At 35.3% G+C, this 14,907-nt stretch overlaps 1 long non-coding RNA gene across 1 annotated transcript; it reads right to left on the reverse strand.

Moving 5' to 3' along the window:
* Positions 1-466: 466 nt before the first annotated feature.
* LOC136027539 (uncharacterized) lies at positions 467-12,465 on the reverse strand. Its single transcript, XR_010617626.1, has 3 exons — positions 12,351-12,465; positions 6,763-6,811; positions 467-577 (listed from the first exon to the last, which is right to left on the reverse strand). It is a non-coding gene; the product is annotated as an uncharacterized LOC136027539 (long non-coding RNA).
* Positions 12,466-14,907: the final 2,442 nt, after the last annotated feature.

Genomic DNA, 14,907 nt, shown 5'->3' on the forward strand with positions numbered 1-14,907 from the left:
AAACCTCATTAACGACATTTAAAACATAGACATCAAATAAAAACATAGGCATAAATAGAAGCATGAAAGGTGTGCCAGCGATACGTCTTAAACTGAATTTAAGCCCTAAGCAGCACTGTTTGATTCTGTTTTCGTATTGTAATCCTACTTCTCAACTGTTTTTGCAGTTATGTCTATGTTGCACCTACTTTATTTGAGTTCTTTACATTGTATTTTCTTCTGTTTTTTTTTATTTTTAGATAAAACATATGGTTACTTGTTCCATTGTTTTGTTCGCTTTATTCTGTATTCTTTCAATATTGGTTTAAATACGTTCCGCTTCTATTATGTTATTTTTGTGATTTCCTGATACTTTATCATTATGACAGTGTTATGTTCATATATAGAAACTAATTAATTCTCTATCAACCATTTTTTGGTAAAAAAAAAAAAATTCTCTGCCCTTGTATATATGTGGATTGGTTAATTCTGGCAAAAGATTTTATTAAAATCCATTCCGTAACAAAAATGACTACACAGTGTTGTCAGACGTCTCTGCTAGGCTTCATCATTTTAGTTGATTCATCCCCAAAGTAAGCTGAAAATAAAGCATTACTAAATTTACACTCTGCCATGCCAAGAATAAAATCTGAAGTCTCTAATAAAATCTAAAGAATAAAATATATATAATATAAAGAATAAAATCTACAAAATATCCAAAGGAACAGTCAAATTAATCTAAGGAGTATACGCATTTAGTAAAGCTATTTGAAGCACTAATAAAGAAATACTGATTTTGTTAACAATTCCATATCATTTCTAAGGGATAAACGAGGTTGATAAATTTGTTTGGTATTGAACTGCTCATGACCCAAATCAGTTAACAACATAGAAATAGTTTTAATTACAAAGTACTTACTTAAAATTATCCAAATACAGAACAAATTCGCCAATGATTGGCACAATATAATAAAAAAAAACAAGTATTCATTTCCACTTCTGCATACTTGTCATTTTATAGAGTTAATTGATTTGGTCAATTAATAGCTTTTCTAAAATAGTGTATTTTTTTTTTTTTAATCTTTTAAGTTTGTCATGAAAGGGTAGTGAATTCTGCGTGAATTAAGCAAAAAAAAATCATAAAAAGTTACCAGTTCAACAGAAATCAATGAATATTTGAAAATAGCAGGTCATTTACAGTATTCCAAAACTGTTATGTGATATTTCTTTAGCTGGGAGAAGGAGGCGAATTTTTTTCTCCAGTTCTCAGAATAAAGCACATGTAGGGCTATACAAAATTCAACTACTATGCTCGTCACGAAAAGGCAGTGAAGTCTTCAAGGAATATGTATTAAGTCATAAAAAAAATGACCAATTCAACTGCAAGCAGTGAGATTTCAGAAATTACTGGACATCTGCAGTATTTTAAAAGGTATTATATGATATATTTTTTTGGTAATTTTAATTGACAACAACCCCATCTCCCCCCCCAATTTGACCAAGCAAGCTCTATTGGTTGTTCTGATCTTCCCACTCCCATTTTATTTGGATGTAAAGCTGTTTAGGTTTTTGTTTTGTTTTCAAAATGCCCTTTATTCCCTTCTCTCAACCACAGAAATTATATCAAAGTTAACCATTTTCACTGTTTTTCATTTGTTTGATTTTGGGTTTTTTAAATGTCCTTTGTAGATCAAGTAGAAAACTAAGAAAAACTTGTAGGCTGATAAAAAAACAGTATAAATGCATGTTTCCTGTGTCATGAAAAAAAAATTCTTTGCAACAATTTCATGTCTGCAAGCAAACAGAAAATAGCGACTCAAAATTTTTAGTGAAATTCTCATCAACTCTTGTTGATGAAAATGACGTCACTGCTGACCATCATTGTTTTTTGGGAACATTTTTTCTCTACTCCTTGATAGACCAAGGAGACAACTAAGAAAATGCCTTGACATTCCAAATGCAACCCATTTTGCATGAAACCATGTAACCTAAGGTATGTTTCCCATATCCCATTGCAAAATTCCTCCTCATTAAATGAAGGTCTAATGAGAGAAGACTCCAAATGCTAGACCTTAGAAAGACGACCTAGACCTAGTAAATACAAGACCTAATTACATAGATGTAGCAACATAAATAATGAGTATACTTAATTATTATACATTTCAATAACAGAGAAATTCCGTTAACTGTTATTATTATTATTCTACTGCTATTCACTGTTACTTCAATAACAGTGAAATTCTTAACTGTTTTGGAAAACAACAAGTAGAAGTTCATTTTATTTTTTGAATAAATGGCGACATATTTACTCCATCTCCCCATTAATAAATGAAGGCCTAAGGAGAAAAAAGACTCAAAATACTAGACCTAATTACCTAGAAGTGGTAATATAAATAGCAAGAATAATTATCTACCTTTTAATAATTATCTACATAATTATTTAACCTTTTCCATGAAATGTGAAAAAAATAAATGTTATATTAAATATCTACCAAAGAAACAAATAAAATTTGAGACAAAGATAATAATATATTTATGAACAAAGAGCGGATTTTAATGTTTTTTTTTGGTGTTCATAATAACACAAATTTATCCACTAGTTCTTTGTGTATATCCAGAATCAAGCAATAGTAAGCTTTGGAGCGAATTTAGATCTAAGAATAAGACCAGTCAGTGTATCATTGTCTGGCATCAGGGTTGTCAAGCATCTGATGAAAGAGGAAACAAATTTAGGTCTTAAAATGAAGTGACCATTTTTATATTGTGACACTTATGTTGAAAATCACTTAACTAAAGTTAGCTGCTAAGAAACAAGGGAAATAAACAAACGCAGATTTAATTCAGGATTTTTTCAAATCAAAATGTGGAGGGAAGAGAAGGTTTTAAAGCCCTATTGCTTGTAGGACCTGCTTTGCTTTGACATGATTTTTGAACGTTTATAAGCAAAATAAAGAACAATAGCTTTGAAGGATGCTAGAACAATGCTTAGAAGAGACTTTGCATTGATTTGCATTTATCAAATTTGACATATTTTTTTTTAATATTAATCATATTTTTGGTATATTTAGTGCAAAACTGTTAGCTGATTAATAATCAAGAATAGTGGAAAAGAAAAGAATATCCAAGCATGAGACTGAGAAAGCTTAATGAAAATGATTGATATATATTAGAAAAGACAGAAGGCAAAAGACAGAGCCTTGGGGAACTCCAAGTAATGTAGATTGATGTATAGTTGAAGATAAAAAATCTGAAATAGGTGAAAAACAATTGTTGGTTTACACAAATTGAGTAACTTATCTAGCCTTATCTCTTTCGAACATGGTAAGATCAACTTTAGTTGAAAAATATATGTGTTTTGTGCCCTCAGTTGATAAAGTAGATAACTAAGAAATTTTGTTGGCTGAACAACAACCTAACAGCATGTTACTACTCTCTTTAAAAAAAAGTTTTAGTAATATTTTTACAAACTATATTGCTCCTGTGAGCAAAGAGGAAATAGTTTTATTGAAATTTCTATTTGTTAGTAGTTGTGGTAGTAGCATAATAATTTATAATAAATTAACATGCAAATTGATAATCAGCAGCACAGCAACAGTTAAGCTTGTCAGGGTTTGCAACTAATTAGCTAAAATCTTCATTTTTTAATGAATTAACTTCAGGGCGATGTCGACGACCAGTGGGAGAAATTCCTGACAGCTGTCACCGAGATTCAGAGTAGAAACACGACAGAAAGGCTGGTTCCTGTACCGAAGACATTACTGTATATGACCCCTAGCATTAAAAGACAAAGAAATCGCAAATTGCGCCACTGGAAAAAAAGAGATAAGCCTGGTCACTATGAAAAGTACGTTCAAGCTCGGAACAGACTACGAAACTTAACTAAACAACTATACCAAAATTTTGAGCTTGGACTTGCCAATGAATGCAAGAGTAACCCAAAAAAGTTTTGGAATTACGTCTCTAGTAAAGACCACGCTAGGCGCTGTGTTAAACGCCTCACTACTGATGATGGAGGAGAAGTGACTGACACCCAGAAACTAGCAAACTTACTAAACAACCAGTTCGCTTCCGTCTTCACAACAGAACCAGATAGTGAGTCTCCACCCCCTCCTAAATACGTCATACCGTCTCCCATGAGTACAGTTGTTATCACTGTACCTATGGTGGAAAAGAGGCTAAAAAACCTCGATGCCAACAAATCAGCCGGCCCCGACGGAATCCACCCGAGGTTGCTCAAAGAAACAGCCACCGAGATTTCCCCCGCTTTGTGCCATTTATTTCAGTTTTCTCTCGATTGCAGAGTTGTTCCCTCACAATGGAAGACTGCTTATGTTACACCCATATTCAAAAAGGGTGACCGGTCTAAAGCTGAAAACTACAGACCTATAAGCCTTACGTCTGCTGTCGCTAAGGTTTTAGAGAGAATTGTCAACGACGCAGTTCTCAAGCACCTAGTTTCCAACAGCATTATCTCGGACAAACAACATGGTTTTCTTCCCAGGAAGTCAGTCGAAACCAACCTACTCGAAACTTATGAGCTAATTACTCAGTTTCTTGACAGAGGATTTCCTGTCGACCTAATTCTACTAGACATTGCCAAAGCCTTCGACAAAGTCCCCCATAGTCGTTTGCGCTCCAAACTTACAGCTGTGGGCATTGATAAAAAACTAGTCGACTGGCTAATGGACTTCCTTGGTGGCAGAACGCAAAAGGTTCGGCTCTTTACCACGGACGGAGAAAAGATCTATTCAACACCTTGCCAAGTTCTGAGCGGCGTCCCTCAAGGAACTGTGCTCGGACCGACCTTATTCCTCATCTATATCAATGACCTGGTAGCTGAAACAAAAAACCACTTGACTCTTTACGCCGACGACTCCAAGCTATTTGGTACCGCGGACAACATTAGCCTACAAGCCGATCTCAACCAAATTCAAGTATGGGCAGATAAATGGCTTCTGTCCTTCAACATCTCAAAGTGCGTCACTCTTCATTTCGGCCGTGGTAATCTGCAGCACCAGTACACTATGTACGACGTCAAAACGTCATCGACAGTCTTGATTCCTACTTCTAGTAGTGGTAGAGACCTGGGAGTCCTGTTGGATGACAGCTTAAAATTCCACGAGCACACCGCCCAAGCAGTTTCGAAAGCAAATGCAAATTTGGGACTCCTGAAAAGAACCATCAGTAGTCGATCCTCCACAGTTTTTCTGAAATTATATAAAGCTCTGGTCAGGCCAATCCTAGATTTCGGAACATGTCTTGCTGGTCCTTTTTACAAGAGTGACATCCAACTTGTTGAGGGAGTCCAGAGGAGAGCCACCAAATGCATCGACAGTTTACGCAGCCAGCCCTACTACAGAAGATTACAATCTGTTAACCTCTCAACACTCGTTTTTCAGCGTAGGCGTAACGACATGCTGCTCACCTACGGGTACCTCCAGCAAGCGGATCAGAAGCTGTTCACTTTCTCTCCCCACCAAAAGCAAACACGAAGACTTTCCAAAAAGCTGTTCAAACCCAGCGTTAACACCAAAGTCCGACTAGATTTTTTCAGCCAGCGAGTGGTGAACGATTGGAACCAACTAAGCCAAGAGACGGGCAAGGTTGTTTGCCCGAGGAATTCAAAAAGAGGCTCGACAAGGAATGGGAGGCCAAACCATGGAGATTCCAGTGGGAAAACCCCTCCCAGCCCTCACTACCATAACAGTCGTGGAACACAATAGAGAGTTAGCTTGGAGGATGATGCAGCTTGTCATACCCAACCATCTCACACACTCTATCCGAAGTTGCTGTTGCGCGGTGGTGCCAACTCTAAATCGCTGGAGAATGGTCCTTGAACCATACCTACCATGTGATCACCGTTACCGAATGGGCTTAAATTGCATCTCTCCAGCACTCTCTAGTCCCTATGGTTTGTCACTTGACCTTAGCACAGCAACCAGATCTATCGCCATCATCAACTACGGAGCATCACAGTTCTTGCAACTAATTTGCTCTGAAGTGTGAATTAAGGTAATTAAGGTAAGGTAATTAACAATTGTTAGTTCATAAAACTCAAGTAATATCTTGAAGCTTTGTTTGACTCAAGCTTAGTTAGGTCAATCATGGTTTATGAAAATGATATGACTGTTGACTATTATCAATTTGATTTTTTTTTTTTTTTTTTTTTTTTTTTTTTTTTTTTTTTTTTTTTTTTTTTTTTTTTTTTTTTTTTTTTTTTTTTGTCCATAGTGTATCAAGTGGACAACTACAACTAATTTGTTGGCTGTTAATAGCAAAAAAGGACAACCAAAGGTATGTAGCCACTACCCCCCTTCCCCCAGACAAAAAAAAAGAAAATTATAGGGCGTTTTCCCACTGTCCTGAAAAAAACAAAATTGTTGATGAATTACAAAAACATGAAAAATAAAATTAAAACTAGCAAATTTCTTCATTTAACAAAGCACTGCGGAAAAATTTTGTGTTTTAAAGATTTCTTTTGGTTTTATACTTGTTTTAGAGTTTGAAATACTTAAATTTTGTTTGCATTTAATGATCCCATTTTTCAATTGCTTACCTAATTTGTGTCTCTGGAAGTTATGGTTGCAACTTTTTACTAGTTAGTGTTTATTTTTTCAAGCTACCATAAAGTTATTAGTACTAATTAGACTGGCAGAAACCAGCCTAAAATATCAATCGGAACAAACCAAACACAGAGTTGGTGACTCACAATCTAAATAGCTTTAAAAGGCTAAGAAAAGCTCCCAGAATTAAACAAAAATCAAAATACTGAGAAATAAATACCTCATTACAGATAGAGGAGGCATTCCTGGCTCAGCACCTTTCCTGAACCCTGAAAGGAAAATTAATAATAAAGTTTCATTGCATACCACAAGCCTCAGGTATAAGCATTTTTGGTGATCAGGGGTGGGGGGAGGCAGATAATTTTGTAAGGGGTGTTAAATAATACTCTGCCAATTTAATGTCTGCAGTACTTCAAAATGTATTATATAACCCTACAAGAAAGTAGTGTAATTGCAAAATGCTTCACTCTTATCCTATGCAGTGTAAGTAAAAACAGCACTGACCATTGATGGACTTTGACAAAGCTTTCAAAAATAGATTTAAAGCACAAATAATGCTCAAATATAGTGTTTTGACCACCAAATCTTCTAAACACTCATTTACATGGTTTTAAAAGAGTTACAAATGTGTGTCTTAAATTTGAAAAACAAAAACCTTTGATATGGCTTACAGTCCGGACAGTATTAATTGAAAACACATACACAGAAGAAATTTGGCTCTAATTTTGTTCCTGAAAATTTCATTCACCTAACTTGTCTACTTGCCAAGATCAAGAAAAACCCTTCATGTAGAATTCTACCCAAAAAAGGGATATTGCACAATAAAATATGTTATTTTAAAAAAGCATGGGAAGAAGGCAGCTGTTGTTTATAAGACTTCCCCTTTCCCAAACTCAGGTTCTACACATGTAAATGGAGAGGCATCTATACATCCTGAGCAAAATGAATGAAATACATTCAAATTAATTACACTTGTAATTTGTACTGTAATTAAAAGGTATCAGCACCTGTCCTCCATCAGATTACAAAATCTAGGCATGGCTGTTAAGAGGGCATCAAAATCTGTAGGATCTAATCCTGGAATTGGCAAACTAAAAAAAGATTAATGAAAAAACTTTTGATTACCTTTTTTAGTGTACATGTGCTTAACAGAACCTTGCTTATAATTAATTCAATATCTTTCAATTAGAAACGAAGAAAGAATAATAGAATTATCTAATGAGCTAAAACTCAACTGCTTTCCACATGTATAATGTAGCTGTGTTTAATTGAAAAGCTTGGCCCTCTTGTGATGCATAATGTGTTGGAGGTAATTACCTAGGACAGAACAATATAACCAAACTGTAGAGTAAATCAAAATGTCCAATCCAAATCCATGCAAAGTCATCATTAATAAATGTAAGCTTTTGTAAATTTTCAAGCAAAAGCACCTAAAATCTAACAAAATATTTCCAAATCATTACCACCCATTAGGACTCCTCAGAGGAATACCACCTGCCTAAATGGGTTTTGATGTGTTGGATTCCTTACCTTGCAAGGTGGAGCATCTACCATAAAACATTTTTATGACATCCTACATTAGGTAAAACTTATGAAATACATTCCTACTAGTAGAATTATCCACAAAATACCTACAAAATAAGATTAGTTCTATCCATATTAGATTCCCACAAGGTGGTTGAAACCTAAATACAAATCTGGAACAATGACAGACTTTATGGGCTGGAGGTTATTGGTTTCTGGAACCAATTATAAATTTAAAGCCCTTCAAGCTGGTCTGGAAACCTTGTATAAATACAAAAACCACCAAAGAAAAATCAAAGAGAAATTAAATTAAAATGTCCTTATGTATTTTTTGGTCTTTCTTTTTGTATATTTACCTGAAAGCTCATTATACAGAAAACTAAATTTTTTCTATTGCCATCTAATTGTATTGGCAGAAAAACCTCTTAAGATCAACTAAGACATCTATTCTCTTAAGACATCTATTTTGGCTAAGCATGTGACATCTATTTTTAAAATCTATGTAATTACTGCAAATTTTTGCATATCTAAATAGTTGAGAATAAAAAGCTGAGTAAGTGATATTTGAATGTATGTTACTTTTGAGGAATGGGAAATTAGCTACTTCAAAATTAAAATCATCAGTTTTTGACATAGATAATTTGAAGACCACACTGCCTTTCCATGAAAAAAATATAACAGTTCAAAATAGGGATGAAGCCTTTTAATCAACAGTAAAACAAATATGAAATTTTGAAAAATGAGATATTTTAACAAATATTTCAATTGTTTCCTAGAAAATTTGCTTTAAACCTTGGTCCCTAGAAATCGAATAGACATTCTCAAATAAAATAAAATGATGTGGATAATTAAAACTATGTGCTGATAAAGCTGACATGAAATCTTCAGGTTTGAAATTTTGCTTTAAGGATGATGGGACATACTAACCATGTAATCACTATAACATCATAATTCTATTTCATCATCCTTAAAGTAAAATTCCAAACCTGAAGATTTTACATTGGCTCTATTGGAACATATTTTTAATTGCTTGGAACATAGAATCAGCAATAACATTAGACATATCTCTATAGTAAGAGATTTGATCATTTAGTCCAAAAGGATAAGCTATATCAAGAGCATGGATCCAATAATCTTCTTGTATAGGCAATTTGTTATTTTTCTCTTCTTTAGTTAAGTTTTTTAGGTCCAGATTTTCTAAAATTGTAATAGTTAGATCAGATAACAAGCATGTACCATTATTGTAATGTTGAACTAGATAATTAGGGGAGAGGTGGGTACAGTGGCGCAGTGTGCTACAGTGGCGCACTTGATCCCACTGCCACCTGTAATTAGATTAAATTCTAAAAAAATACGCACTAGGAGGGCAGTCACATGGTCTATGATTGTCAGCCATTTTCAATTTTTTGGGGTGATTGCAGTTTTTGAGGTATGTGATTAAGTGCTTTGAAAAATAAAATCTTGGACAAATGGAAAATATTTTTTACTTTGCTAAGGTTTGTAGGCTACAAATAGTGTTGAATTCTGGCAAATATTAGTTCATCTGGAACATAGTGCATAGTTTGTCTCTTGGTCATTATTTCAAATTTTGGTTCACAAAATGGATAAAAGAGGGCATTTCGGCTACAGTGGTGCGTTTTGGTGGAGGGTATAGTGGCGCACCCTGAAATTTTTTTAATTCATAAACTTCACGCGGTAGGTAGCCTATATGATAGTTTTGACTTCTACTACTACTACTACAAACTCGTCACAGCCTTAAGCTGCCTGAGACCAACACACTGGCGAACACTTCTCCTCCATACCACCCTGTTTAAGGCTTCTGCCCCCAAAGATTTTGGGTAATTTCTTATGATCTTGTCCCAGTCTAACGTGGGACATCCTGTCCCCCCCTTCAGACCACTAAGTAGAACTAATCTAGGAATTCAATCGCCCAGGTTAGGCTGGGGTTCTATGTCTAGGCTGGGGTATCATTGCCATGGATACCCCAGTGAAAGATGCTTTAGAGAAAGAATTCATGGAATGGGAGGCAAAGAAGAAGGCCAAGACTTCTAAGATTAACCCCAAGACAAAGAAAGCCATCATCCAAAAGCCAGTGCCAAAAAAACAGGATGTCCAACCTAAGAAAAAGGGCAGTGCTGTTGGATACTTTGCTAAATTTGACAGCAATTTCAAGAGAAACAGTCATGTAAAGACCCTGTTTTCTGATTCTTTGTCTGATGATGACTTTGGTGACTCTGCCACAAAAGGCAATAGTAGCTGTGATAGTGATGAAAGCCTCCACTGTGGCCTTGAAGACCAAAACGATTTTTTGTGTGACAATGAAGTCCATGTTGGAGATTATGTTCTTGTTTGCGAGGGGGAGATCAAAAAGAACAAAATTTACTCTGTGGGTGAAGTCCTCTCTGAGTCCAACTTTGACATTGAGCTAATGTATATTAAGAGAATGGTTCCTTTCTACAAGTTCATCAGGACCAGTGAAAATTACACTTTCAGCAAGTTGAGTGTCAAAATGAAACTACCTGCTCTGAATATTTCTGGTGGCACAGAAAGACAGGCGGAGCAACTGGTCTTCCCCATTGACCTGACTGCTTATAATATTAACTAGTGTGCCTTGTTCTTTTATTTTCAGTTCATTATTTTTTACTTCCTTACTCATTGAACAAAGTATTCATCTTAGCAGTTTGATTGCGCCACTGTTCCAGATGGGTGCACCACTGTTCCAGATGGGGTGTGCCATAGTTCCTGCCTAGTCGGCAACAATGGCGCAAAAAGTGGCTGTCAGAAAACAAGACTCCATCAAAAACTGGTTCAAAGAAGAAGTGTGAAATAAATCACCAGTGTAGAATAATAAACTGCCTGCACAACAGTTTAAAAATCATCCAAAAATGTTAATATTTGCCAAAGTTATGATGCTTTGACCTGAAAGTGCGCCACTGTACCCACCTCTCCCAGCATGAAATTCAAAAATAATACATCATTAGCAGGTTATATTATGTGATTTTATTTGATTATAGACAACCAAAAGTAACAAAGATCTCTGTTGTACATTCATATAGGCCTACCTGGTTTTAATATACCATATGTTATGTATGCAAGTTGCATGGAACAAGTGAAAGGGAATTGCAAGATTATTGAAATTTAACTTTGCTAGGAAATATATTATAATAAACAAGGGTAAAATTTGATATGTGTAAGGTAAGCACAGATTTATACTTTAAACAGTAATACGGGATCAAATGCTAACAGTAAATAAAATATAATGCAAAATAACTGCATCAGGCTAGCCTATATAGAGGGGAATGGGTGTACTTAGGGACATTCAGATACATTCTCAGGATATACGTCAGTATTAGGGCAGTGGGTAAAATTCTAGTTAATTGACTTCTTGCTATCTCAGAAAGGGTTTAGGTTAGGAAAATGAAATTTTTAGGGATGAATCTACAGACTAAAGTATGTCCTGGGAAGGTATTATGAAGCAACTATCTCTACTCCTTCTCTTTCTAGACAGCCCTGGCCTTTGATGACCTTTAAAAATACATGTGTTATAAAAGAATAGATCTTCTGCTTAATTGAAGTACAACAAAATTGTTTTAAGCTTCTTAACTTTGCTTAATTCTATTCTATAAGGTTTTAAAGATATGCAAATACATTTCCTAAATTTTGAAAAAACATTGACAAAGCTCAAAATTCTACTCAAATAACAGGAATTGCATTTTCAGAGCTAAAGGCAGAGCTAAAAAGCAACTAGTAACTGAAATTATGGTAAGATGTTGTTTTGTCAAAATTTCAATAGGTATAGACCTGTAATGTAGGCAAATTTCACAGCTCTCCAGAGGGAGAAGGAGTGGAGGTGGGTACTTTAAAATTCCTTCCCAGGACATGCTTTAGTCTGTAGACCCATCCCTGAAAGTTTCATTTCCCTAACCTAAACCTTTTCTAAGATAGCGAGATGTCAATTAACTAGAATTTTACTGGGCAATGTACTGCTTTTATTTATTTGGCATATTTCCTTCTCAAGATCCTAACCACAAAACAATTAACCTGGTGATTGGTCTATTATATTGTAGACTGGCCTATGTCTGAGTAGTATAGACTACGGCCTAGTCTATGACACAAGCCCTAAGAACTGTTGGCCATCAAAGAGTTGTTTTGGTCTAATGCACTTTTTATAAACTAGGTCAGAAGCCATTGAGTCTTTTCTAATTCAAATTACCCAAATATAAGACCGTTGGTATGAATCCCCAGTGAAATACTGTCTTGGTAATGTTTATTACAGCAGATAACCTCTGTTTGCTTTTGTTATCTGAGCTCATCTTTCAATTCCTAAGAAGTAGATGTTATTTCTGCTTCTAGATCAATCTGGTTTTCTTCCACTATTTGAAAACAGCATAGTTGTATGCCAAACCATGAGCCGTAAAAACTATTACTTTTTCGGCATAATCAAACTTTGTTTATTTCCTGAGATAACTCCGAGACCACTCTATAAATTCGCGTATACCTTTGAAATTTACATTAATCATAAACAAGAAGCCTAAACTGCTGTACCTTAATATTTTCAAATAATATTAATCTGCCTATTATGCAATACTATAACTTCTATTCTAAAAAAATGATCAAAACCGTTCCAGTAGTATCCAAATTTTTGAAGACAATAGCCAAATTGAAAGTTTGTGTAAAAGCTCTAGTGCCAAGAGCCGTATGCCTTCAACTGGAAAAAGGTAACAAGGGAGTTCACACTATCAGAAGTTGAGGCATCTATTGCTATTTTTAAAAGCTGATTGTGAGTGGAATGCAGCCAAACCTCTCTTTGTGTTTGTTTTTGTCTTGTTAGAAAGTCAAAATCAACATTGAATTATTTCTTAGCATTTTTAAATATTACGTATAGATTCAAGTATGGAAAAGGAAACTATTGTTATAGACCTCCGGCTATTCTAATTTTAGAAAATTCTGTTGTAAATCTTCAATCTGATAAATTAATCACAAGCATAAGGCTTGAAAGGTCAATGCTGCTCAATTAACTGATGTACACGCAGAATACATTATGAGTGTTACACATATACCAAATTTTGCTTTTTCGACAATTTTAACGACAATGTGGCTCAGTCACAAGATGGCCAATCGTAAGGGCTTACATGAGATGCATAACAATTAGTGTTGTAATAGGTAAAATTGGTCACAGTGAAATTTGGTATTTTACTTATCTTACCATAATTTTACGGACCCCCGTAAAATTGGTATTTTACCTATTTTATATCATTTACATAGTTAAAGTATTTAAGTGATATTTTACGTATTTTATCGGTATCTTACATATTTCACCAATATATTTTACGACGTTTCAAAGGTTTCAGAATATAAAAAAACGCAAAGAGGCGGACAGAAAAAGGATTGTGCTGTGTTGTTTTGTGTATAGCTGTTCCTCGGTTTAAAAGGCCGTCTTTCTGACTTACGTCTCTTGTTATCAGAAAGATAAAATGTATTATTCTACTCCAAAAGGAGCGCCTTAGCTTCGCCTCGAGTTAAACTGAGATAGACGCGTGCAATCACCTCAATTGACCAAAACCAAAACCATTTGACGTTCGCATTCGCTTTGATTCAGATCAAATTAAATAATGAGTGATAGTGAAATAGGGATTGGATTGTTGGACAGTTTAGTTGATGAAGATTATGAATGTGGAAGGCGATATAAAGCTCATTCGCATCGCATAATACTCTCAAGTGAGAGTGATAGTGATCATAGAACAAATAATGGCTCTCAGAGCCCAGAGTTTCAAACTCATGCTTGATAAGGCTCTTGGAGCCCACAAATAGGTTCTAGAACCATAAGAACTGGCTCCATGAGCCCCGCAAAAATCCATGACAAAAAACGGAAGGCTTCTCAGGAAAAGCGAAAAGGTAAAAGATTAAAAGAAAACACGTCAAATGACTCTCTATTCAAAAAGATTTCTGAGGAACGTTCTGGTAACAAAGAGGGTCCCAAGATCCATAAAAAAAACTTGCCAAAGTTGCAAACAGAGCTTTCTCCGAGCCTTTGGAAATAGGGAAGCCAAAAGATTTATTTTAGCACCACCCTAGGCCTGCGAGTACAGATAAAATTGTTGTTCCCAAGGTAAATAGTGATATTTGGGCCATTCTCTCAGCACGTGCTAAGCAAAGGGATGCTAAGCCACTTCATGTGCAGCGGACAATTGTTCACTCAACCTTTTGTGTTTTAGAGGCAGTAAATGATATTCTTGAGCTCGAAAATGAGCATATCAAAGAAAAGATTCTTAAGAACCTAACAGATGCAGTTGACATGCTTGGCCTCACCAATTATGATTTAAGTCTAAAAAGACGCCATGCGATGAAATTCGAGGTGAGCCCAGATCCCATGGTAGCATCCGCTTTATGCGCTCCCGAAGTCAAAGTCACGGAGCTTCTTTTTGGCAAAGATGTTGCCAAAACAACGTTCAAAGCCAAATCCGGGGCGGATTTGAAAAAATCATTTGGAAGACCAAAAACCGTGCAAGAGGGGGCCTACCGTTATTGCCGATAGCAGAACGAGGCTCCCTGTCCATTTTATCGCAAAAAGCAGATCCGGGACCTTCAGGAGAGGCAAAAATTCCAGAATTTTCAGAAAAGGAATCGCAAATAGTTGGTATGTACCATTTAACACACCCTAGCATCGATTTTTTATGATTTTGTTGTAAATTTCAATAGGAAGTCAAAACATTTGGTTAATAATTTTAAAGCGGGAAGAATTAGTAAGTTTATCTCAAAATGGCAGTCAATAACAAGTGATTTGAATATTTTGAATGTTGTGGCTTCAGGCTATAGGATTAAATTCGAGAAAAGACCATTA

This window comes from Artemia franciscana, chromosome 5 (assembly GCF_032884065.1).
Source record: "Artemia franciscana chromosome 5, ASM3288406v1, whole genome shotgun sequence".
NCBI lineage: Eukaryota > Metazoa > Arthropoda > Branchiopoda > Anostraca > Artemiidae > Artemia > Artemia franciscana.